At 42.4% G+C, this 24,156-nt stretch overlaps 1 protein-coding gene and 1 pseudogene across 1 annotated transcript in view; one reads left to right on the plus strand and one right to left on the minus strand.

Moving 5' to 3' along the window:
* Positions 1-24,156, plus strand: part of LOC122561773 (semaphorin-4D-like) — a 269,699-nt gene that overhangs the window by 42,839 nt on the left and 202,704 nt on the right. The gene's annotated exons all lie outside the window — the stretch shown is intronic.
* On the minus strand, positions 22,464-22,781 carry LOC148151905 (RNA-binding protein with multiple splicing 2 pseudogene; annotated as a pseudogene).

A 24,156-nucleotide genomic window follows, 5' to 3' on the forward strand; every position in this document is an offset into this window, starting at 1 on the left:
ATCTTTCCCCCCCTCATCCTGAACCTATGCCCTCTAGTTCTGGACTCCCCCATCCCAGGGAAAAGACCTTGTCTATTTATCCTATACATGCCCCTTATGATTTTATAAACCTCTACAAGGTCACCCCTCAGCCTCCGACACTACAGGGAAAACAGCCCCAGCCTATTCAACCTCTTTCTCCATAGCTCAAATCCTCCAACCCTGGCAACATCCTTATAAATCTTTGCTGCACCCTTTCAAGTTTCACAACATCTTTTCGATAAGGAGGAGACCAGAATTGCACGCAATATTCCAACAGTGGCTTAACCAATGTTCTGTATGGCTGCAACATAACCTCCCAACTCCTATACTCAACCTGAACCTGCACTCCAAGGTCTCTTTGTTCATCAACATTCCCGAGGACCTTACCATTAAGTGCAGAAGTCCTGCTGAGATTTGCTTTCCCAAAATGCAGTAACTTGCATTTATCTGAATTAAACTCCATTTGTCACTTCTCAGCCCATTTGCCCATCTGATCAAGATCCCATTGTAGTCTGAGGTAACCTTCTACACTGTCCACTACACCTCCAATTTTGGTGTCATATGCCTCTTTATGCTCACATCCAAATCATTTACATAAACGATGAAACGTAGTGGACCCAGCACCGATCCTTGTGACACTCCACTGGTCACAGGCCTCCAGTCTGAAAAACAACTCTCCACCACCACCCTCTGTCCTCTACCTTCGAGCCAGTTCTGTATCCAAATGGCTAGTTCTCCCTGTATTCCATGAGATCTAACCTTGCTAACCAGTCTCCCATGGGGAACCTTGTCAAAAGCCTTACTGAAGTCCATATATATCACATCTACTGATCTGCCCTCATCAACTCTTTGTTACTTCTTCAAAAAAACTCAATCAAGTTTGTGAGACATGATTTCCCACGCGTAAAGCCATGTTGACAATCCCTAATCAGTCCTTGCCTTTCCAAATACATGTACATTCTGTCCCTCAGGATTCCCTCCAACAACTTACCCACCACAGACGTCAGGCTCACCGGTCTGTAGTTCCCTGGCTTGTCCTTACCACCTTTCTTAAATAGTGGCACCACGTTAGCCAACCTCCAGTCTTCCAGCACCTCACCTGTGACTATTGTTGATACAAATATCTCAGCAAGAGGCTCAGCAATCACTTCCCTAGCTTCCCACAGAGTTCTAGGGTACACCTGATCAGATCCTGAGGATTTATCCACGTTTATGCATTCCAAGACATCCAGCACTTCCTCCTCTGTAATATGACATTTTTCAAGACTCGCATTGTCTCCTTTCTGAAGGCTTCCCATTTTCCAGTCATCCCTGTACCTGCGAACATCTGCCCCCAATCAGTTTTTTGAAAGTCCTTGCCTAATATTGTCAAAATTGGCCTTTCTCCAGTTTAGAACTTCAACTTTTAGATCTGGTCTATCCTTTTCCATCATTTTTTTAAAATGAATAGAATTATGGTCGCTGGCCCCAAAGTGCTCCCCCACTGACACCTCAGTCACCTGCCCTGCATTATTTCCCAAAAGTAGGTCAAGCTTTGCACCTTCTCTAGTAGGTACATCCATATACTGAATCAGAGAATTATCTTGTGTCCCCTACCATAATTACCCTATTATTCTTACGGATAGCTGAGATCTCCTTACAAGTCTGTTTCTCAATTTCCCTCTGACTATTGGGGGGGTCTATAATACAATCCCAATAACGTGATCATCCCTTTCTTATTTCTCGGTTCCACCCAAATAACTTCCCTGGATGTATTTCCTGGAATATCCTCCCTCAGCACAGCTGTAATGCTATCCCTTATCAAAAATGCCACTCCCCCTCATCTTTTGCCTCCCTTTCTATCCTTCCTGTAGCATTTGTATCCTGGAACATTTAGCTGCCAGTCCTGCCCATCCCTGAGCTATGTTTCCGTAATTGCTATGATATCCCAGTCCCACGTTCCTAACCATGCCCTGAGTTCCTCTGCCTTCCCTGTTAGACCCCTTGCAATGAAATAAATGCAGTTTAATTCATTAGTCGTACCTTGTCCCTGCCTGCCCTGACTGTTTGACGCACTTCTGTTCTCAGCTGTACCCGTCTCAGATTGATCTCTTTCCTCACCATTTCATCCGACAAGAAGAGCATATCACTCGACTAAGGGCCATTTTTGATTCTTCCAATCTGCAGACCCAGCAATTAGCACTGTCTTATTCCTCTATAAAACACTGCTCCAGGCTAACTTAATACTAATGGCTTATAATTTTAAGTTTAAGGAGGAGACATATATCTCAATAAAACATATATAATCAAGAAAGAACCCACTCTACTTACTACTGCAAACTCACAGCAAGGCCACACTTAAAATATCCACTCATCTGTTTCTGAGCTGTGACCCCCCACCCCCCCTAAAAACAGGTTCCTCCAAGATCAGTTGTGAATTTTGCAGTTTGTTAATTTTCTTAGACTCACTCTGATGTCCAGCAGTACATGAATTCAACAGCAAAGGCAGGAACTGCACAGGTTCACTGCTGTGTCAATTAGCAGTGTGGGTTTCTCGCTCTCGCCCTCACTCTCACGCTATCTCATGTTCTGCTTTTGTCTCTTCCTCTCCCTTTTAAAAGTGCCGTTGTTTTGGCCTTTTTTTTCCTCAAGTTCCAAAACAATGCAATAGCATTTAAAACAGTAATTTCTGCTCATGGAATTCAAGAAAATCACCTCCAATACCTAAAATACGTCAAGGAGCAGTCTGTTACAGCCAGAAATTTTTCCTGTCTTCCATCTTGGATTATACCTTACGGTTCTGTTGTCTTACTGTGGAGAGATAGTGCTCAGTGGTTAGCACTGCTGCCTCACAGATTCCAACCTCGGATGACTCTGTGTGGAGTTTGCACATTCTCCCTGTGTCTGCGTGGGTTTCCTCCGGGTGCTTCAGTTTCTTCCCACAATCTCAAATATGTTCAGGTTGAGTGAATTGGCCATGTTAAATTGTCCATAGCATTCAGGCATGTATAGGTCAAGATCATTAGTCAGGGCTAAATGTAGGATAATAGGATAGGGGAATGGGTCTGTGTGGGTTACTTTTTGGAGGGTTGGTGTAGACTTGTTGGGACGAAGACCCTGTTTCCACACTTTAGGAATTCTATGTTTCTATTTTAAAAGCAATCTTTAACCAGGGCAACATGTTTATCAAATAATCTTTGTTTATCTTGCGTGGTGTCCAAATCCCTCCATTTCCTTGCTTCTTTCTTTAGCCAAACACCGCAATCCTGGCACAGCTTTCAGCATCCTACTAATTGTTCCCCTTTTGTGTTCCATCAGCAGCAGCCTTGCTTTCAGCTGATGAGGGTTAAACTTCTGGAATTTCTTCAGGATTGTTTTAAAAGGTTCCACACGGGACACTGGTTGGCAAGGTTAGATCTCATTGAATACACGGAGAACTAGCCATTTGGATACAGAACTGGCTCGAAGATGGAAGACTGGCTCGAAGGTGGTGGTTGTTTTTGAGACTGGAGGTCTGTGACCAGTGGAGTGCCACGAGGATCGGTGCTGGGTCCACTACTTTCCTTCATTTTATGTAAATGATTTGGATGTGAGCATAGGAGCTATAGTTTTTAAGTTTGCAGTTGACATCAAAATTGGAGGTGTAGTGGACAGCGAAGGAGGTTACCTCAGATTCCAACAGAATCTTGATCAGATGGGCCAATGGGCTGCGGAGTGGCAGATGGAGTTTAATTTGGATGTATGTGAGGTGCTGCATTTTGGGAAAGCAAATCTTAGCAGGACTTATACACTTAATGGTAAGGTCCTCGAGTGTTGCTGAACAAAGAGACTTTGGAGTGCAGGTTCATAGCTCCTTGAAAGTGGTGTAGCAGGTAGATAGGATAGTGAAGAAGGCATTTGGTATACTTTCCTTTATTGGTCAGAGTATTGAGTATAGGAGTTGGGGGTTCATGTTGTGACTGGACAGGACATTGGTTAGGCCATTTTGGAATATTGCGTGCAATTTTGGTCTCCTTCCTATCGGAAAGATGTTGTGAAACTTGAAAAGGTTCAGCAAAGATTTACAAGGATGTTGCCAGGTTTTGAGCTGCAGAGAGAGATTGAATAGGCTGGGGCTGTTTTCCCTGGAACTTTGGAAGCTGAGGGGTGACCTTAGAGGTTTATAAAATCATGAAGGGCATGGATAGGATAATTAACCAAAGTCTTTTCCCTGGGGTCAGGATGTCCCGAGCTAGAAGGCATAGGTTTAGGGTGAGAGGGAAAAGATATAAAAGAGACCGAAGGGGCAACTTTTTCACACAGTGGGGGGTATGTGTATAGAATGAGCTGCCGGAGGAAGTGGTGGGGGCTAGTACAATTGCAACATTTAAAAGGCATTTGGATGGGTATATATGAATATGAAGAGTTTAGAGGGATATGGGCCGGGTGCTGGCAAGTGGGATGAGATTGGGTTGGGATATCTGGTTGGCATGGACAAGTTGGACCGAAGAGTCTGTTTCCGTGCTGGACGTCTCTATGACTCTAATGTTTTAACCTGTCATTCCGCTTTTTTAAAGACCCTTTCTTTAGAACCTGCTTCTTTGACCATGCAAATGGGCCGCAGTGAATAGCTGTTCATGGCATCACATCAAATTTTTATTTGATGATGTTTCTGTGAAGTGCCTTGGAAATTTGCTATATGCATTTGCAGTGTATTTGCAGTCTTTGTTCTCCTAGATGGTGGTGATTGTAGGTGTGGAAAGGATCATTACGGACTTTCAGGTGTGCATCTTGTAGATGATACTGCGTGCTGCCAATGAGGAGCAGGGCTGAGGAACTGGATTTTGTGGTTGTGGCACTAATCAAGCAAGCTGTTTTGCCCTGGATGGTGTCAAGCCTCCTTGAGTGTTTATTGGAGCTGCACTCATCCAGGCAAATGGGGCGTATTCCATCATACTCCTGATTTTTGCTGTGTAGGTGGTGAACAGGCATTGGGAGTCAGGAGATTGGTTGCTCATTACATGATTCCTAGTCTCTGATCTGCTGTTGAAGCTACATTATTTATTTGGCTAGTCTAATTCAGTTTCTGATCAATGGTAAACCCCTCTGATGTTAATAGTGGAAGATTCAGCAATGTGATATCACTGAATGTTAAGGGGCGATGGTTAGATTCTCTCTTCTTGTAGATTGTTATTGCTTGACACCCACCTACTTTTCATCCCAAACCTGAAGGTTTTGTTGCATTTGAACATCAATTAATCCAGTACCTGAGGACTCCTGAATGATGACTATACAATGTTCAGCACCAATGAACATTCCCATTTCTGACCTTTTTGTGATCGAGCAGCTGAAAATTATTTGAGCCACAGATATTGACTTCAGGTACTTGTGCATTGAAGTTCTCGAACTAATATGAATGATCACTGACTATAATCACCCTCCTTTGTGTCAAGTATAATTCAGCTAGCTGAGAGCCTTCTCCTTGATTCTTATTGGTTCTCGTTTTGCTAAGGTACCTTGATGCACTCTGTCAAGGGCAGTCATTCTCCCCTCCCCTCTGGAATTCAGCTCTTTTGCCCATGTTTGAACCAAGACTGTAATGAGATCATGATAGAAACCAATTTTCAAAGAGCAGATTGTTGTATTCCTTAATACTTTTGATGACTCCTTCCATCTCTTGATCAACAGTAAAGTGTAGACTGCTGGGGCAGCGATTGTCCTGAAGGGATTTGCCTTTTTTTTTGTGAACAGGGCATACCTGGACAATTTTCTTTTTTGCATTGGCATCTACACAGCAATCTTGTAGCTGTACTGTAGTGGAGAGCTGTGGATGCATGGCAAGTTCTCATTGCTATTGCTGGCCTGCAGCCTTTGCGATGTCTAGTGCCTCCAATCATTCTTGATGCCACATGAAATGAATCGAATTGATTGAAGCCTGACGTCAGGAATGTTGTGGGCATCTGGAATAGACCAAGGTGGATCTTTCAAGCAGCGCTTTTGGCTGAAGATGTTTGTGAATGTTTGTTTCAGTTTTATCTTTTGTACTAATATGATTTGCTCCCCCTTCATTGAGGATGAGGAAATTTGTAGACCATCTCCCCCACCCCCCCCCGCCACACACACACACACACACACACACACACACACACTCTCTCACTCTCACACACTCTCTTTCACTCACTCACTCACTCACACACTCTCTCTCTCTCTCTCTCTCTCTCTCTCTCTCTCTCACACTCTCATAATTCCTTTTGGAAAATTACACATTGTTCTCTATTGCACTGGTTTGACAACCTTGTGGTCTTGCTGCTGGCTTTAGTCACTTCACATTACTACATAATTATTGTTGGGGTGTTCTTCCTTACACTGTCTCTCTTTCTGCATAATTAGTAGGTGATCATTGATCTGAACTAGCTTCTGTCTTTTTACAATGTAACACTGATCAGTAATCACTTTGTATGATTTGGGCTGGTTGCATATTCTGGAAACCTTAGAAATATAAATACGTGGATACCAATTTCCACTTTTTGCTCAGAGCCAAGTGTTGGTAGCTCTGTTACACAATGAATGAGCATTTGGTTGGAAGAATATTGAAAGACAATCTGCACCCTTTCAATATTGCAAGTGGGAGTACAGGAGCAGTGGGATCTGGGTATATATGTGCACAGATCATTGTATGGTTTACTTGCTGTAATATTTTCAATGTTGCTTTATTAATAGTGGCATAAAATATGAGCAAAGAGGCAATCAACTTGTATAAGGCACTATTGGATCTTGGCTGGAGTATTGTCTACAGTTCTGGATATGACATTACAGGAAGGATGTGAATGCACTAGAAAGCATGCAGAACTGGTTTACAAATATGGTTCCAGGAATGAGGAACTTCAGTTATGAGGATAGATTGAAGAAGTTTGAGACTGTTATTCTTGGAGTGGAGAAGGCTGAGAGATCTATGGTGGTTTCCAAATAATGAGTAGGCTTGATACAGTAGATGGGGAGAAACTTCGCACTTGTAAAAGGAACAAGAACAAGACAGCATAGATTTAAGGTGATCTGCAATAACAACAATGAAGGGAGGAAAACAAATTTCCCTCCGAGTAGTTAGGGTACAAAATGCATAGCCAGGAAATATAGTGCAGACAGGCTCAATTAAGGAGTTCAAGGGAACATTGGGTGATTATTTGATTGAAAAATAATGTGCAAGGTTATGGGGAAAAAGCAGGAGATTGGCATGCATTCACGATGCATAATTAACAAACTGGTACAGGTATCTGGGCTGAATGGCCTCTTTCTGTAGCATAGCATGTCTGTGATTCTGTGAAGATTATTTTCTGTTTTGGAATCCTTAAATAATTTGCTGCTGTGCAAAATCTATGCCTTCCAAGCTTAAGTTATAGATAGTATTAAGGATAGTACAGGGATAGTAATTCTCCCCCCCGCCTCCCCCCCCCCCCCCCCCCCCATTTGATGGTGCACAAAAATGCAGTAATACAATGTGAACTACTTGCTTTGTTACTCAATACTTTATGCTCATTGATTTGATTATACATGAAATGTTTTGCCAGTGTACTGTGTTTCATTGTTTTGCTACCTGAACCGGGAAATTAAAAATGGGACTCATCATGCCAGCGATAGTTGTGGGTATTGTGTTGCTTAGTTGAGCACTGGGAAACCTTCCTTGCACAGTGTGAATAAGTTTGTTGCTAGTTTTGTTTAAGAAGCGGATGAAACATGCTGTGGATATCGAGGCATCTACTGCTGCGGTTGAAATCTCTGACATGCCTCACATCAACTCCTAAATCATTGAATACTCGGTTATATCCTTGGCTGATGTAAAGGTTTGGTGTACAGTTAGTTGTCTTATAACAATGTAGTTGCGTTCCAGCAAAATCTTACTTAATAGAAAATCGCTTACTATAAATAATGGGGTCTACAGGAAAAGTGGGGTTAGGGACAGACCAGTAAAATTGATCATTCATGACTGATCACTCAAAAATTGCCCAAAAGTCTAACACAAAGTATGGCACAGCCTGAATGAAGATTGAAATCCTATTTATCAATAAACAACTGTAAATTTAAGACAGTACATTTTAAAATATGTTGTTAATGCAGGGATAGAGGGTCATCATGGTGTGTAAGGTAGATTCCCTCATGCCTGTAAAGTGAGCTATATCGCATATTCTCTCCTTTATGCTCAAAACACTTTATAATATCTAGCTTCTCTTCCAGTGTTTTAGTCTTTCTTTTGTGATCACCAGCTGCAATTTTATCATCAGGATGCTTCTTGTTAACTTCTTATCGCTATGCCTTTTCATTTACTCAAAAAAAGGAGAGGGATAATCTACAAGTACTGTACCTTTCACAGGAAGTTGCTCAATGTATCTCTCTCAGAAAGCTGCTGTGTACTATACCCCTCACAGAAAGCTGCTCTGTTTGCAGCTGACACAGGCGCATGTGCAGAATGTTTGCCAGACTTCAGTGGGGACATCAGTGCATGTGCAGAACAAAGTGCACAAAACAATCCCTGCTGGAATTGCTCTATTGCAATCAGGGGTAAGTGTTCTTGAAAATACCATTCCTTGTTGGGTTGGGATATCTGATTGTCATGGACGGGTTGGACCGAAAGGTCTGTTTCCATGCTGTACATCTCTGACTATGACTCAGCGATATTATAAGCAAATTGCATTGCCAGAACTCGCATTGTCTGAGAGCTACCCGTAAGCCGTCTTGTGTGTTCAACATCACAGCAAGTTGGGCAGCATCCATGGAGAGAAAGCTAGCTAACATTTCAGTCTATGATGTGGAGGTGCCAGTGTTGGACTGGGGTGGACAAAGTTGAAAATTGCACAACACCAGGTTCGACAAAGGAGCAACACTCTGAAATCTTATACTTCCAAACAAACCTGTTAGACTATAACCTGATGTTGCGTGATTTTTGATTTTGAATCAAGATGACCCATCAGGGTTGAAGTGGTAAGGAGAGGGCAGTATTTATGCAATAGTAGGTAGGAAGATTTGGAGTGCTGGGGGAGAAAGGATGTTGATAGTTCAGATTAAATGATCGGAATGTGAGAATGGCAGAACAATACTGGGTCTAACTGCCAGACTGGAAAGAACAGACAGTCCCATTGGAGTCGGGAGGGGAGAGAAGACATAGAACATAGAACATAGAACAATACAGCGCAGTACAGGCCCTTTGGCCCTCGATGTTGCGCCGATCCAAGCCCACCTAACCTATACTAACCCACTATCCTCCATATACCTATCCAATGCCCACTTAAATGCCCATAAAGAGGGAGAGTCCACCACTGCTACTGGCAGGGCATTCCATGAACTTACAACTCGCTGAGTGAAGAACCTACCCCTAACTTCAGTCCTATATCTACCCCCCCTTAATTTAAAGCTATGCCCCCTTGTAATACCCGACTCCATACGCGGGAAAAGGTTCACACTGTCAACCCTATCTAACCCCCTAATCATCTTGTACACCTCAATCAAGTCACCCCTAAACCTTCTTTTCTCTAATGAAAACAGCCCTAAGTGTCTCAGTCTTTCCTCATACGATCTTCCTTCCATACCAGGCAACATCCTGGTAAACCTCCTCTGCACCCGTTCCAGTGCCTCCACATCCTTCCTATAGTATGGCGACCAAAACTGCACACAATATTCCAGATGCGGCCGCACCAGAGTCTTATACAACTGCATCATGACCTCAGGACTCCGGAACTCAATTCCTCTACAATAAAAGCCAGTACGCCATATGCCTTCCTCACCGCACTATTTACCTGGGTGGCAACTTTCAGAGATCTGTGTACATGGACACCAAGATCCCTCTGCTCATCCACACTACCAAGTATCCGACCATTAGCCCAGTACCCCATCTTTTTGTTATTCTTCCCAAAGTGAATCACCTCACACTTAGCTACATTGAATTCCATTTGCCACCTTTCTGCCCAGCTCTGCAGCTTCTCTATATCCTGCTGTAACCTGCCACATCCTTCCTCACTGTCAACAACTCCTCCGACTTTCGTATCATCCGCAAATTTGCTCACCCAACCTTCTAACCCCTCTTCCAGGTCATTTATAAAAATGACAAACAGCAATGGTCCCAAAACAGATCCTTGCGGAACACCGCTAGTGACGGCACTCCATGAAGAAACTTTGCCATCAACTACTACCCTCTGTCTTCTTCCATCCAGCCAATTCCTAATCCAAACCTCCAACTCACCCTCAATGCCATATCTCCGTATTTTCTGCAGTAGCCTACCATGGGGAACCTTATCAAACGCCTTACTAAAATCCATATATACCACATCTACCGCTTTCCCCTCATCAACCTCCTTCGTCACCTTTTCATAGAATTCAATAAGGTTTGTGAGGCACGACCTGCCCTTCACAAAACCATGCTGACTATCCTTGATCACATTATTCCTATCCAGATGTGCAAAAATCCTATCCCTTACAATTCTCTCTAAGACTTTGCCCACAACAGAAGTGAGACTCACCGGCCTATAGTTACTAGGGTTATCCCTACTCCCCTTTTTGAACAAGGGAACCACATTTGCTATCCTCCAGTCTTCTGGCACTACTCCTGTAGACAAAGAGGACATAAAAATCAAGGCCAATGGCTCTGCAATCTCCTCCCTTGCTGACAGAGAGTGTAACAAACAAAGTTAAAAGAAAGGGAAGGAATTGGTTCAGAAGTTGAATATGTTGAATTCAATATTGAGGCCAAAAAGTTGTGAAATGCTTACTTTGAAGATAAGATGTTGCTTCTCTAGTTTTCGCTGTGATTCGCTGGAACATTGCGGCTTGCCAAGGATAGACCAGGTGGGTATGTGAGCAGGACGCAGTGTTAAAATGGCCGGCTATGGGAAAGTTGGGGTCATGCTTGCACGTGGACTGGAAGTATTTGTTTCCTCCAATGTAGTGAAGGCCATATTGGGTGCAGTGAATACAGTACACAAGATTGGAGAAGTGAAATGCTGCTTCACTTGGAAAGACTTGGATGGTGAGCAGGAAGGTGAAGGTGCAGGTGTTGCACCTTCTGCAGTTGTATGGGAAGGTGCCCTATGAAGGCGGAGTGGTGTTGATGGTTGAAGAATGGGCAAGAGTGTCCCAGAGGGAATGATCCCTGCAAACTGCAGGTGGTGAGTGAGGGGAACATGTGTTTGGTGCTAGCATCTGCTGGTGTTGTCTGAAATGGCAGAGAATGATCTTTTGAATGCAGAGGCTGGTGGGCTGAAAAGGGAGAACCAGGGGGACCCGAGGATGCCTTTGTGAGTGATGGGAAGGGGAAAGGCTAGAAGCCCAGATGATAGGTCAGATGCGTCTGAGGGCCCTGTCGACCACTGTGGCCTGACAGTATTACAGAATTTTTTAGTAACTTCTTTTGTAGTTGGTCATCTTCTGCATTTGCCATCAGCAGTTGTTCACTCCAGCTCTGGAACAAAGCAACTGTACTCATACTGGATAATCTCGTCACAGCCAGACGGTTGTTACCTGCCTGGTAGATAATTTTGAGGAAGCCAAGATCCATTTTATGAAACGCATTTTCATGGAATGGTTTGCCCTGATAAAGGCTTGATTTTTAATATATTCATCTTGGTTTTTCAATTCCTTCATTGCCTTGTCCCTCTCTATGTTTTAATAACCTACCCCATGACCTGCCGAGATATCTGCATGCCACTAATTCTCTTAAACATCTCAAATTTTAATCACTCTAACATAGGATTCCCTCCAACAACTGGATTAGGGTCTCTGAGGGGCAAGATTTGCATATGTTTGAAAAGGCCAGGACTGATTAGGGATAGAGATGGAAATGTGTTGCTGGAAAAGCGCAGCAGGTCAGGCAGCATCTAGGGAACAGGAGAATCGACGTTTCGGGCATTAGCCCTTCTTCAGGAAAAGGGATTAGATTAGGGATAGTCAACATAGCATCGTGCTAAGGATATCGTATCTCACTAACTTGATTGAGTTTTTTGAAAAAGTAACGTAGAGGATTGATGAGAGCTGAGTGGTGGACATGATCTATAGAAAGGCGTTTGACAAGGTTCCTCATAGTAGACTGGTTAGCAAGATTCGATCACATAGACTTGCAGGGATTTGAAGGTAGAAGACAGAGTGGTGGTGGAAGGTTGCTTTTCAGACTGGAGGCGTGTAACCAACAATGTGCCAAAAGGATTGGTGCTGGGTCCACTGCTTTTCATAACTTAGATAAATAATTTGGATGTTAACATAGTAGGTACGTTTGTAGATTACACCAAAATTGGAGGTGTAGTGGACAGCGAAGAAGGTTACCTCAGAGTACAATGGGATCTTCATCAGATGGGCCAATGGGCTGAGGAGTGGCAGATGAAGTTTAATTTAGATAAATGTGAGGTGCTGCATTTTGGAAAGGCAAATCGGGGCAGCACTTATACAGCCAATGGTAAGACCATAAGGAATATTGCTGAACAAATAGACCTTGGATTGCAGGTTCATTGTTCCTTGAAAGTGCAGTCTCAGGTAGACAGGATAGTGAAGAAGGGGTTTGATAGGCTTTCCTTTATTGGTCAGTGCATTGAATATAGGAGTTGGGAGGTTGAGTTGCAGCTGTACAGGACGTTGGTTAAGCGGGTTTTGGAATAGTGTATGCAGTTTTAGTCTCCCTACTATAGGAAGGACGTTGTGAAGTTTGAAATGGTTCAGGAAAGATTTCAAAGGATGTTGCCAACGTTGGAAGGTTTGAGCTATAGGGAGAGGCTGAGTAGGCTGCAGCTGAATTCCCTGAGGCATAGGTGGCTGAGGGGTGACCTTAGAGGTTCATAAAATCATGACAGCGTACGGTCATCTGCTAATGACCGTACGCTTTGTTGACTCTGAACCACAAGTACTGTTTTGGTCATCTGTGTCCTTGGGTCTGGCTTGACCTTTGAAACACCAATATCTTTTGGTATCATACACGTTGAGTTGGAGTATGTTAATCCTTCAGTTAATTCTTATTTTGAATTGGTCTTCAAGAACCTTCAAGGTTGTTTTTTTTGTGTTTGATTGTTCATGGAAAGATTGGATGTGTTAATTCTGCAAAGCCCCTGTCATTTTTCTTGTGATCATCCATTGCTTGATCTTTGCAAACAACCTGCCCAGTTCTATTTCAATGTTGTCATTCAGTAAAGGCGTTGCTGAATGCCCAGTCAATCTTTAAGGTTTATGCTATCCGTGGTACCATGTTAAACTGTGTGCTTCTGACATAGTCACTGTAAATGTAAAACAGCTGTTCCACTGGCTTGGACTCTTTTTAAGAGTGCCTTTTGTACGGTGCTTTAAGGACGATTTAATTGTTTTCTTGTCTTAAAATCAGGCCAGTGGTCTCTCTCCTTTTTTTAAAAAAGTAAAGATAGAGGGGTAAAGTAGTTGCTGTGCTCTTGTTCAGCTCTATAGCCTTTAGTTCTAGCTGTATTTATAACTTCAGTCTTTTTACTTTTAAGTAAGGCACTCTTAAAGGTTTTGGAATCTTGAAATTTAAATTAATTCAATCAGAAAGAAATTAACTTTGTCAGCTTTTTGTACGGATGTGGATGGGTGTCTGTATTCTCAGAATCTGGTGCTGAGTGATGAGAGCTTCTCTGTTGACTGAACTCTTATCCAAAGCTGCTTATCCAAAGGTCTTCAATTAAGTTTCCAAACATTTACCACAGAGAAATTGGAATCTTTTTGGAGACCATCACTGCTGTTACCATGGCGAGAGTTTGCCTCCCCACAGGGTATATTTTTCCCCAAAGTAGCAAAGAAGCTGGCTTTTATAGAGTCATAGGGCTGTCCAGCATGGAAACATGCCCTTTGGTCCAACTAGTCCGTGCTAGCCATCTATCCTAAATTAATCTAGTCACATTTGCCAGCAATTTAGCCTATATCCCTCTCAACACTTTTTTCTTTTCTATTCATATACCCATCCAGAGGCACTTTAAATGTTTTGTACCAGCTTCCACCACTTCCTCTAGCAGTTCATTCTACACAAACAGTGGTGCATGAAAAAGTTGTCCCTTAGGTCCATTTTAGGTCTTTCCCCTCTCGCCTTAAACCTATACCCTCTCATTTTTAGACTCCCCTACCCTGAAGAAAAGAGGAATTGATTTTTTTTTCCTCAAGTGCCCCTGCAGTTTCCTTCTTTGCCTCACTGAACAACCTGGGATATATTGCATCTCATCCTGGGGATTTATCTATGAATAAGCCTGTCAGACCACTCGGAGCCTCCTCTCTATCTGTGCTAATTTCTTCAAGTATATTACAGTCTTTCCACCCTGCTTTCTATACCAATATCATCCATCTCACAGTTGAGCTGTGACCCGAAGGATTCATTTCGAACCCTAAATCTAACCTCTGGCTCCAAGCACAAATTCTGATTGTGACCCTTAATAGGTCCTACTCTTTCCCTTTTTAATTCTTTTACCCTTAATGTACCTGCAAAACAACTTAGGATTTTCCTTTATTTTACCAGCCAATATCCTTTTATATTCCCTTTTAGTTTTCCTAAACTTTTACTTTAAGTTCACTCCTGCACATTCTATACTCATCTAGGGCTTCTACAGTTTTGAGCCCTGGTATTTGCTAAAAAGTTCCCTTTTTCACTTATTCCAATGTTGTATATCTCTTGTTATCCATGTTGTATCACAGAATCTAATTGGCATTTATTACATCTATATCATGTAAAAACTTTACCTTCACAGCTAAATGTGTCCAGGCTAATATCAAGTTACTCAATTACAACAGAGAAGCTGCTTGTAATAGAGTGTAATGCTTCAAGGGATCTGAGGCAAGATGCAGTTGAGATTTTTCATCATTGTGACACAGTGATGATGATACGAGCATCTCTGTGGCACACTGACCATGAAGTGTAACTCAACATCTGAGACCTGTTGGGCACAGTAATATTGCCATCATCAGCAATGGGTGAGTAATAAAAGGAGATTTACTCTGTATTCTGAGGTGCCATAACTCTATCAGCCATGCCTTGTGAAGAGAAGCTGAAAATGTGTTGCTGGAAATGTGCAGCAGGTCAGGCAGCATCCAAGGAATAGGAGAATTGACGCTTCGGGCATAAGCCCTGCTTCAGGATTCCTGAAGAAGGGCTTATGCCCGAAACGTCAATTCTCCTGTTCCTTGGATGCTGCCTGACCTGCTGCGCTTTTCCAGCAACACATTTTCAGCTCTGATCTCCAGCATCTGCAGCCCTCACTTTCTCTCTTGTGAAGAGAAGCTAGTACATACTTCTGTGGAGCTGTATTATTTCCAGGCTTATTTCAAATGGCTGGTTTAGAAGAACATAAGGAAATTCCTGGGAGCATTTTGCTATATTGTCTTTTGGTGATTGATGCTTGGCCTGTATCGATTTAGGGGCAAACCTTATTGAAAGAAATATAATTTGGAAGACAATCTTATGTACTTTTCTGTTGGAATATTTGAAAACTGCATTGTAACATTTTGAGAGCGTCTTGAATGGTTGTAACTTTGCATGTCCCTATTATTTACTACATTGTGATTGGTTGGCCAATAGATTGTAGGCCATATCTTAATGGATTCCATGCCTGTGTAAAATAGTAAGTTGTCTTTGGAGCTGTTAAAGTCATATCCTTTTTACTTGCATTGGAAGCTTTTTTTTTCTTGATTTCTGTTTGTTATTCTGTCAATGTTTGCCCTCAGTGCCTTTTTTCCAGGCTTCCTTTCACGTTTGGCCAATGCTTCTGACAGTTTTTCATGCTGTTGTGTCCAGTTGGATATGAGTGACTTCATTGCCGGTTGGAGATCTCTGGTCCCACTTGAGAGAAGATGAATAGAAGACAAACATAGAGAAAGTAAAGATTGTGTCATTGACATGGAATTTAAATGGAGTGCCAAGAAAGAAGAAACATTTTCAGCAGAGACAATAAAACAAAAAGCTTGGGAATTAAACAAGTGAGATCAATTAGTGTTGCAAGTTCCTTTTAGGAATTGCAGTATTTGAATAAATTTGCTAATATTGATCTATCATAGAATCATAGCACTGAAGGAGATCAATTAGCTCAATGAGTACATACTAGTTCTTTGCCATAGCATTTCACTGAATTGCATTACTGTGCCATCTTCCTGTAACCCTGCAAAGTCTTATCTGGTGATTGTCCACCTTCCTTTTGGAGTCATGATTGAATCTGCCTTCGCCATCTATTTGTGTTATGCATTCCAGGTAAAATAAGCTGTATATTTAAAAATGTCACCTCTGTCATCTTTTCACGATCACCATTTTTATACCAGTATCATTTGGTTTTTATCCCCTCCGGTAAAATGAACAGCTTTTCTTCAACAGTCGGTTCTGCTATAATGCGCATTTCTTCAATGCGAATTGGCTATAATCCAATTTAAGAATTTAGGCTACTATTTGTAGAATGTGAACTTTCCTTACCTGCATTAGCTATAACGCAATTCCGGTCTCATTGGTTTAAATGGTGCTGTTATTACTTGATTCTCTTATGACGTGGCATTGCTTGGGCACAGAACTCTTACGTTCTATCAGAACAGACTGTATTCACTCTGTTTGGATAATTTACGATTTTGAACATCTTTATTAAATTTGCTCTGAATCTTCCCTTAGAATCATACAGTGTTGAAGAGGCCCTTTGGCTCATCAAGTCTGTATTGACAAAAATATACTACCTACATTAGTTATGCTTTCCTGCACTAAGCCCATAGTCTTGAATATTCGTGACACTTAAAGAACTCAACCAAGCTCTTTTGTTTTTTTAAAAAAGTTGTGAAGTGTCCCGCACAGACCATAAGATTTAGAAACAGCACTATGCCATTTTGCACATCAGGATATGGAGTTGCCAATGTTGGACTGGGTTGGACAAAATTAGAAGTCACGTGACACCAGCTTATTTGTCCAACAGGTTTATTTGAAATCACAAGCTTTTGGAGCATTGCTCCTTCATCAGGTGAAGTCATGGAAACAGACCCTTCGGTCCAACTAGCCTATGCTGACCAGGTCCATATCCCTATAAATCCTTCCTATTCACATACACACTCAGATGCCTTTTTAAATGTTTGTAATTGTACCAGCTTCTACCACTTCCTCTGGCAGCTCATTCTATACTCCCACCACCCTCTGAATGAATCTACATCACTTAGGAAGATCACAAACAAGAAAGAACCCACTACGGATTTCAGGTGATATGCCACTTTTCACCAGGCTTCAGCCACACAAACGTGTGTAGTCTGTGACTACCCTCTGGATTAGTGACAGGAGACCATGTTCAGTCCATCTTGCTATGTTACCCTGGATCCCATGACCTTTTTAACTTTTGTCAAATTCCCAATTGGGATTTTATCAAAGGTCATGCTGAAATCCAAATTAACTACATCAACTACTCCAACCTTAGTTACTTCCTTGTAAAATTCTCAGGTTTGTTAAACATAACCTACCTCTGACAAAGCCATGCTAACTATCCATGATCAAACTTTGCCTCTCTAAGTGGTGATTAATTTTATCCTTCACTATTTTCTCCATAGTTTCTATACCACTGATGTTAGACTCACTGGTCTATAGTCCCTTAGTCTATCTCTATGACCTTTCTTGTAAAGTTGAATGACATTAGTGGTTTTCCAATCCTCTGGCATCTCCCTTGTGGCCAAAAATAATTCCGGAGTTTGGTTTAGTGCCCCTCTAATTTCCTGCCGTTGTCTCCTGCAACAGCCTGGGATACAACTCACTCAGAATTGGGATTTGTCCGCTTTTAAATCTGCCGAAACCTCCAGCATCTCGTTTCTTATATCTATTTATTCAAGAACTTCACTGTCCATCATTGGAACTCTGTACTTGCATCTTCCTTTTCCTGAGTAAAGACAGATGTGAAGTACACATTTAACATTGTACAGGTGTCTTCCGGCTTCTCTCTCAGATTGCCCCTTTGGTCCTTAATATGATCCATTATTTCCCTTGTTGTGTTCCTTGGTATACTTGCAGAATAACTTGGGATTCTCCCTAATCTTACCAGCCAGCATTTTCTCATAGCCCCTCTTTGCTCTCCTAATTGTTTTCTTGAGTTCCCCTTTGCCCCCACTTCGTAATGTCTACGGCCTCCATTTCATTCCTTTTAGTCATCTCTCTTTTCCTTTTTATTCAGTTCTGAATATTGCTAGACATCCATGGTCCTCTTGGCTTGTTGCTCCTACAGTTCATGCTAAAGGAAGTATGTTTGGCCTGTACTTCCCCCAGTACCTTTTTTAAACACTTGCCACTATTCTGCTGTAGATTTACTCCCCAGTTTCTGTTCTCAGTCTCATTTGGCCAGATCTGTCTTTATTGTAATTAAGTGTGCCTTACCCCAATCCAAAAGTTCATTTTTTATTATTGTTTTGCTGGCCTCTTTCTCCTTGTCCGTGACAAACTTAAAGTGTACAGTGTTGTGTTTGCTGTCACTAAAATGCACCTCCCCGTTAACTGAAACATCTGTTCAGTTTCAGATTTAGCACTGCACTGCACTGTCCCTTGCAGGACCATCGACCTGTTAGCATGAAATGTGTACAGGGGACTTTGTTCTCTCTCGTACCCCTGCTTCCGCTTCCCCCCCCCCCCCCGACCCCCAACTCTTTATACAATGATAATACTGATGAATATTAAAGTAATTGAAATCCCCTGATATACTTACCCTATTATTGTTTTTACATGCCTTAATTAATTAACTATATATCTGTTCCTCAGTCGTCCGCTGACTTTGTTTGGGGCATGTGATATACTTCTAACAGCATGACGGCCCACTTTTTATTCCTAAATTCTACCCACAAAGCCTCAATTGATGACCCTTCCAAGATATCAACTCTACTTACTGCAGTAACTGACTCCCTAACTAATAATTCGACACCGCATCAACTTGTGCACCCTCCCCTGTTTGCCTGAAGATTGTGTGTCCTGGAATGTCTATGGTGTCAATGGTAACAATGATGTGTAGGTTCCAGTGTTGGATTGGGGGAATAAAGTCCAAAGTACTACAACATCAGGTGATAGTCCAACAGGTTTATTTGAAATCACAAGCTTCCTGAGCGCTGCTCATTCGTCAGGTGAATTGAGGAGAAGACCGGCACAGAGTTTTTTTTATTATCTGAGATCAAAAGATCTTACAAATGGTAGGAGTGTCAACAAGCTGAATAATAAGTCTCTCTGCAGGTGATCAAGTGTGTCAGACAGTGAATAAAGTGTTAAAATATCTTAAAAACAAGTGAAAGGATGACCTAAAATCCAATTAAGTCAGAGAGATAATTACAAAAATTTTTTAAAAAGGTGGTGTTAGGAGACAAATCAAACGACTGGAAAAATATGATCGGTATAAGAGCCTCATAATGAGGGTCCAACCGAAGTAACAAGCGATCCAAATGTGTACAAACTAATTTTAAGGCCGAGAGATCATAAGTTATCAAAGTAGTGGTGTCAAAACAGGAAAGTAAGGAGGATTTTACAAATACAGAACTGTACAGTGGGATCACATGTAATGTAACGTGACATGACCCCATGATCATGATTGAGGCTGTCTTCATTGGTATGGAACTTGGCTATCAGTTGCTCCTTGGTGATTCTGCATTGTTGTGTATCTCTAATGCTGACTTGGAGGATGCTTACCCGAAGGTCGGAGGCTTGTCCACTGAAGTGTTTCCCGATTGGAAGGGAGCATTCCTGTCTAGTGATTGTTGCACAATGTCCATTCATCAATTGTTGTAGCATTTGCATGGTCTCGCCAATATACCATGCCTCAGACATCCTTTTCTGTGGTGTGAGTTAGACACCATTTGGCTGAATCACAGGAGTATCTGATGTATGTATTGCGTCATGTTCCCAAGTATGATGGCAGTATCCATGTCAGTCTTGCAGAGGTTGCCATGGCAGTGTTGTGTGGTATTGTGGTCAGTTGTCCAGGAGGCTGGGTAATTTGCTGTGTTGGTCTGTTTCAAGGTTTGGTGGTCATTTGAAGGTGAGAACTGGAGGCGTAGGGATGATCTTAGCTGGCAGTTCGTCATCATCAATGATGCATTAAAGGCTGTGAAGAACGTGGCCCGGTTTCCCTGCTCCTGCGGAATCCTGGATGACAAAGGGTACCCTATCGGTCGTGTCTGTCTTCTGAGGAGGTCATTATGATTGTTTGCCATGGCATGTTGGAACTGGCAATCGATGACTTGAGCATTGTATCCTGTACTTATAAAACCATCTTTCAGCATCTTTAGGTGTCCATCATGTTCCTCCTCATCTAATCCGATCCTTTCAATGCGCAGGGCTTGTTTGGAGGGAATGGCTTCTTTAACATGTTTACAGTGGACGTTAGAGAACTGAAGCATTGTGAGGTTATCCATGGGCTAATGGTAAAATGAAGTACTGAGGTGTCTGTCGTGGTGGAGATAGAAGTGTCTAACTTCAGTATCTCACTCTAACGCCAGCCCATAGATAACCTCATGATGTCTCGCATTCTATTTTGTTCAAAAAGCACAAAATTTGTAGACAGTCAGTCAATGTGGCATTTTATAAACTCCTATTTTGGAAATAAAACCAATCTGACTTCAGGTCAAGACACAGACTCCAAACAAGACATGCCAAAAATACAGTCTGACTGGAGGTGTCACCTCCTTCTATTAAGTTTTCTTAGGACAGTGACTTGAAAAAAATTGAGATTTGCATGTTAATCAATTGAAACCTGCACTTCCATTCTAACTGATTAAAGATTTTAAGAACCACCTTAGGTGTGTTCAGTTTGTTCGCATGAGTTGTATGACCCTTTGATCTTTTCCTAATAAATTCTGTGTCTATGGTCTTCCTCTCTCGCTAGCTCTTGATGAAGGAGCAGCAGTCCAATGCTGGTGTTTTCAAATAGGTCCATTGGACTATAGCCTGGCGTTGTATGAATTTTGACCTTGTCCGTCACCAGCACCTCCACATCATCGCTACCATCTATTTATAAAGTGTAGGATCCTGTCTGCCTTACCAACTGCTTTTTTGACCTGCCATGCTGTAAACCTACATCTACGGCGTATATTTGTGCCAGTATACTCCAAAACTTTATTCTACACCTCCTCCTTTAGCTCATACACTGAAGAGTATGTTGCCTTTTCCCCTTTTTCCTGCCAAAATATATAATTTCACGTCACTGTAATAAATTTTATCCGACAAATGCCTGTCAATTCTACTAGCCCATCTCTGATCTCAAGAGATCGATCACTATCTTTCTTATAATTCACATACTTCCAAATTTTGATTTATCCACACATTTTGAATTTATGCTCTGCGCACCTGAATCTAGGTCATTTTAATATGGATCAATGACAGCAATGGTCCTCGTCCTGATTCTTGGAAACCACCATTCTGGGAAACAGCCATCAATAGACTCTAATATACTTGCTTCTGCTGAAGTAAGATGAATGATTTGGAGTATTCATTGTAGTTCTTTTTCTCACTGACCCTTCTTGCTGTTACACTTAACAACAGGTTCCTGTTTAAATCTTAAGATCTTTGGCAAAGATAGGTGTTTATATTTTGGGAAACCCCCGTATTTGCTACCTTTGGCAATTCCTGCAAATGTTTAGTACTTCTTGATGTCAGATTGCAGTGATCACACCAGTGATATTTTCACATGACTAATTGGTACTTTTGATCTCAGTCTATAACTTGGAACTAATAGAGACATGTTTATGCTGGCTGCTTTTTAGATATAATCAGAGTTTTAAATTAGCCTGTGGTTTTTAGTAAAATGAGAACAAATCTGGTTGAAGAAGAATGAGGAAGTAAAGTAAAACTTATGACCCAAACCTGTTTTTAATTGAGGTTTAACTTTTTTTAATCTGCTAATTGTCTAGATTTGCAGTTTTCCATTAATGAGTTTTTAAGTTGGTTAAAGGCGTGGGTAATTGTCTGTTGAGCTGGCTGTTGAATTGAGCTGTCATAAACCAGTCTAGAGTTCTTATTTAATTTTGTGATCCGATCTCATGCAGACAAAATAGACCAGCCCGAAATGAATGCTGCGGAAACTTGATTATTGTGGGAGGGGAAAATCTATGGAGCTGTGTTGAAGAGCTTTAGACCCTTTAGGGATGTTAGGTTCTTTTGCTGAGGTTTCACCTACTAGATGCGATTCACATACAACAACTTCTGCAAACAGTTAAAAGTTTATTAAAACCTGTACAAACAAGGTGCATGTCTTCGCAGACATGCGACGTCGAGTCAAAGTAAGGCTCTGAACAACACACATCCCCTTTTATACAGGTCAGTTGGTAATACTCACAGGTACTCTGGCCACTCTTTTCCCCCATAACCACATGTTACCCCAGGTACAATGGTCGGATGAGTTCATCCTCCGAGATAATGTAAATGTAAATGCCCTCATCCTGGGGAATTGTTATGCAAATGATTTCCTGACTCAGTGAAAACAAAATCCAGTCTATCCTTCTGCATCACTCCACGGAGAAATCTGAATTCTTGGATAAGTGCAGTTAAATACTTAACAAAATGGATGACATTTCCATCCTTGCAGAGATGCTTCAGATGGAGGATATCTGCGCATCTGACTGTGCAGTGCAGCTGCAACAGCAGGCTTGGTGAACACCGCATTCTTTGCTGTGTCTGCTTCCTCTCCGCTGTCAAATGTAACATATCCAACTGGCTGTTTTGATGTCAGCTTGATCAGTGAACTTTTATATGTCTTAAATGATCGAAAGACAAGGAAAAGCTCACATGGTTTAATGGCTACAGGTAAGCCACTGACAAAAAGCGTACTGACCTCCTCTTCACCGTTGTTAACTTCTTCTTCACTTTTCATGCTCATGACTGGGGAGCTGATTGAATTTGTTGGATCAGGTTGTGAAGGGGTGGTGGTCCGGTGGTTTTACCTGTGAATGGAGAAACTCTAGAGACAATGTTAGCTGCTGAAGATATCTCTGCATTTCCTCTCACTCCTTCCTTGCTAAGGTGGCTATCAGTGTGAATACAGTCACACATTTAGTTACTCTAAATTGTATCTGCCTATTTCAACATTCTCAGTCATCTTGAAGTCTGTTACTCTGATCACTATGACATTATCAACTTTTATACAATCCATAAACTTCTAGATTGAATTATTTAGGCAGTACAGTCATTTATAAACAACAGTCAGTGTGCAGGACAGAGGGTTGGACACCTGCCTGATCAGCCTGGACCAGGAGAAAGCCTTTGACAGGATATCACACAGGTATATGAGAGATGTTCTCTCCAAAATGGGCTTTGGGGAGGGAATCTGCAATTGGATCAGACTGCTCTACACCAACATTGTCAGTGCAGTCTCAATCAATGGGTGGGAATCAGATAGCTTTCCAATCAGATCTGAAGTCAGGCAGGGCAGCCCTCTCTCTCCTGCCTTGTTTGTGTGCTGCATAGAGCCATTTGCCGAGTCCATCAGGAAGGATGCGAGCCTGAGAGGGGTGACTATTCCTGGCAGCGGGGGCCTGCAGGTTAAGGCCTCCCTGTACATGGATGACGTCGCCGTTTTCTGCTCGGATCCACTGTCCGTGCGCAGATTCATGTGCATATGTGACCAGTTCGAACGGGCCTTGGGGGCCAAGATAAACCGAGGCAAGAGCGAGGCCATGCTCTTCGGGAACTGGGCCGACCAATCCTCGATCCCCTTCACTGTTGGGACCGACCACCTGAAGGTGCTGGGTATTTGGTTCGGAGGTGCTGGGGCGTGCGCCAAGTCTTGGGAGGAGCGTATCAGCAAAGTGAGGCAGAAACTGGGCAGATGGAAGCTACGGTCGCTCTCCATCGCGGGGAAAAAACCTGGTCATCAGGTGTGAGGCAGTCACTGCTGTTATACGTGGCACAGGTCTGGCCTATTCCCAGAACCTGTGCCGCTGCAGTCACCCGGGCCATCTTCCAGTTTATATGGAGGTCAAAGATGGACCGGGTCCGAAGGGACTCGCTGTACAAAGATCTGGGCAACGGGGCAAAAAATACACCCAATGCCACCTTTGTGTGTGGCTGCATCAAGCTGTGCGTGGATCCCCGGTACGCAAACACCAAGTGTCACTACGTACTGAGGTTCTACCTGTCCCCAGTGTTGCGAAGGATGGGCCTGGCCTCGCTACCGCGGAACGCTCCGAGTAGTTGGACCGTTCCGTATCACCTGTCCTTCGTGGAGGAGTTTATGAAGAAAAACACCT

This window comes from Chiloscyllium plagiosum, unplaced genomic scaffold (assembly GCF_037043375.1).
Source record: "Chiloscyllium plagiosum isolate Xiang-an unplaced genomic scaffold, Cpla_swu_hap1 HiC_scaffold_2, whole genome shotgun sequence".
NCBI lineage: Eukaryota > Metazoa > Chordata > Chondrichthyes > Orectolobiformes > Hemiscylliidae > Chiloscyllium > Chiloscyllium plagiosum.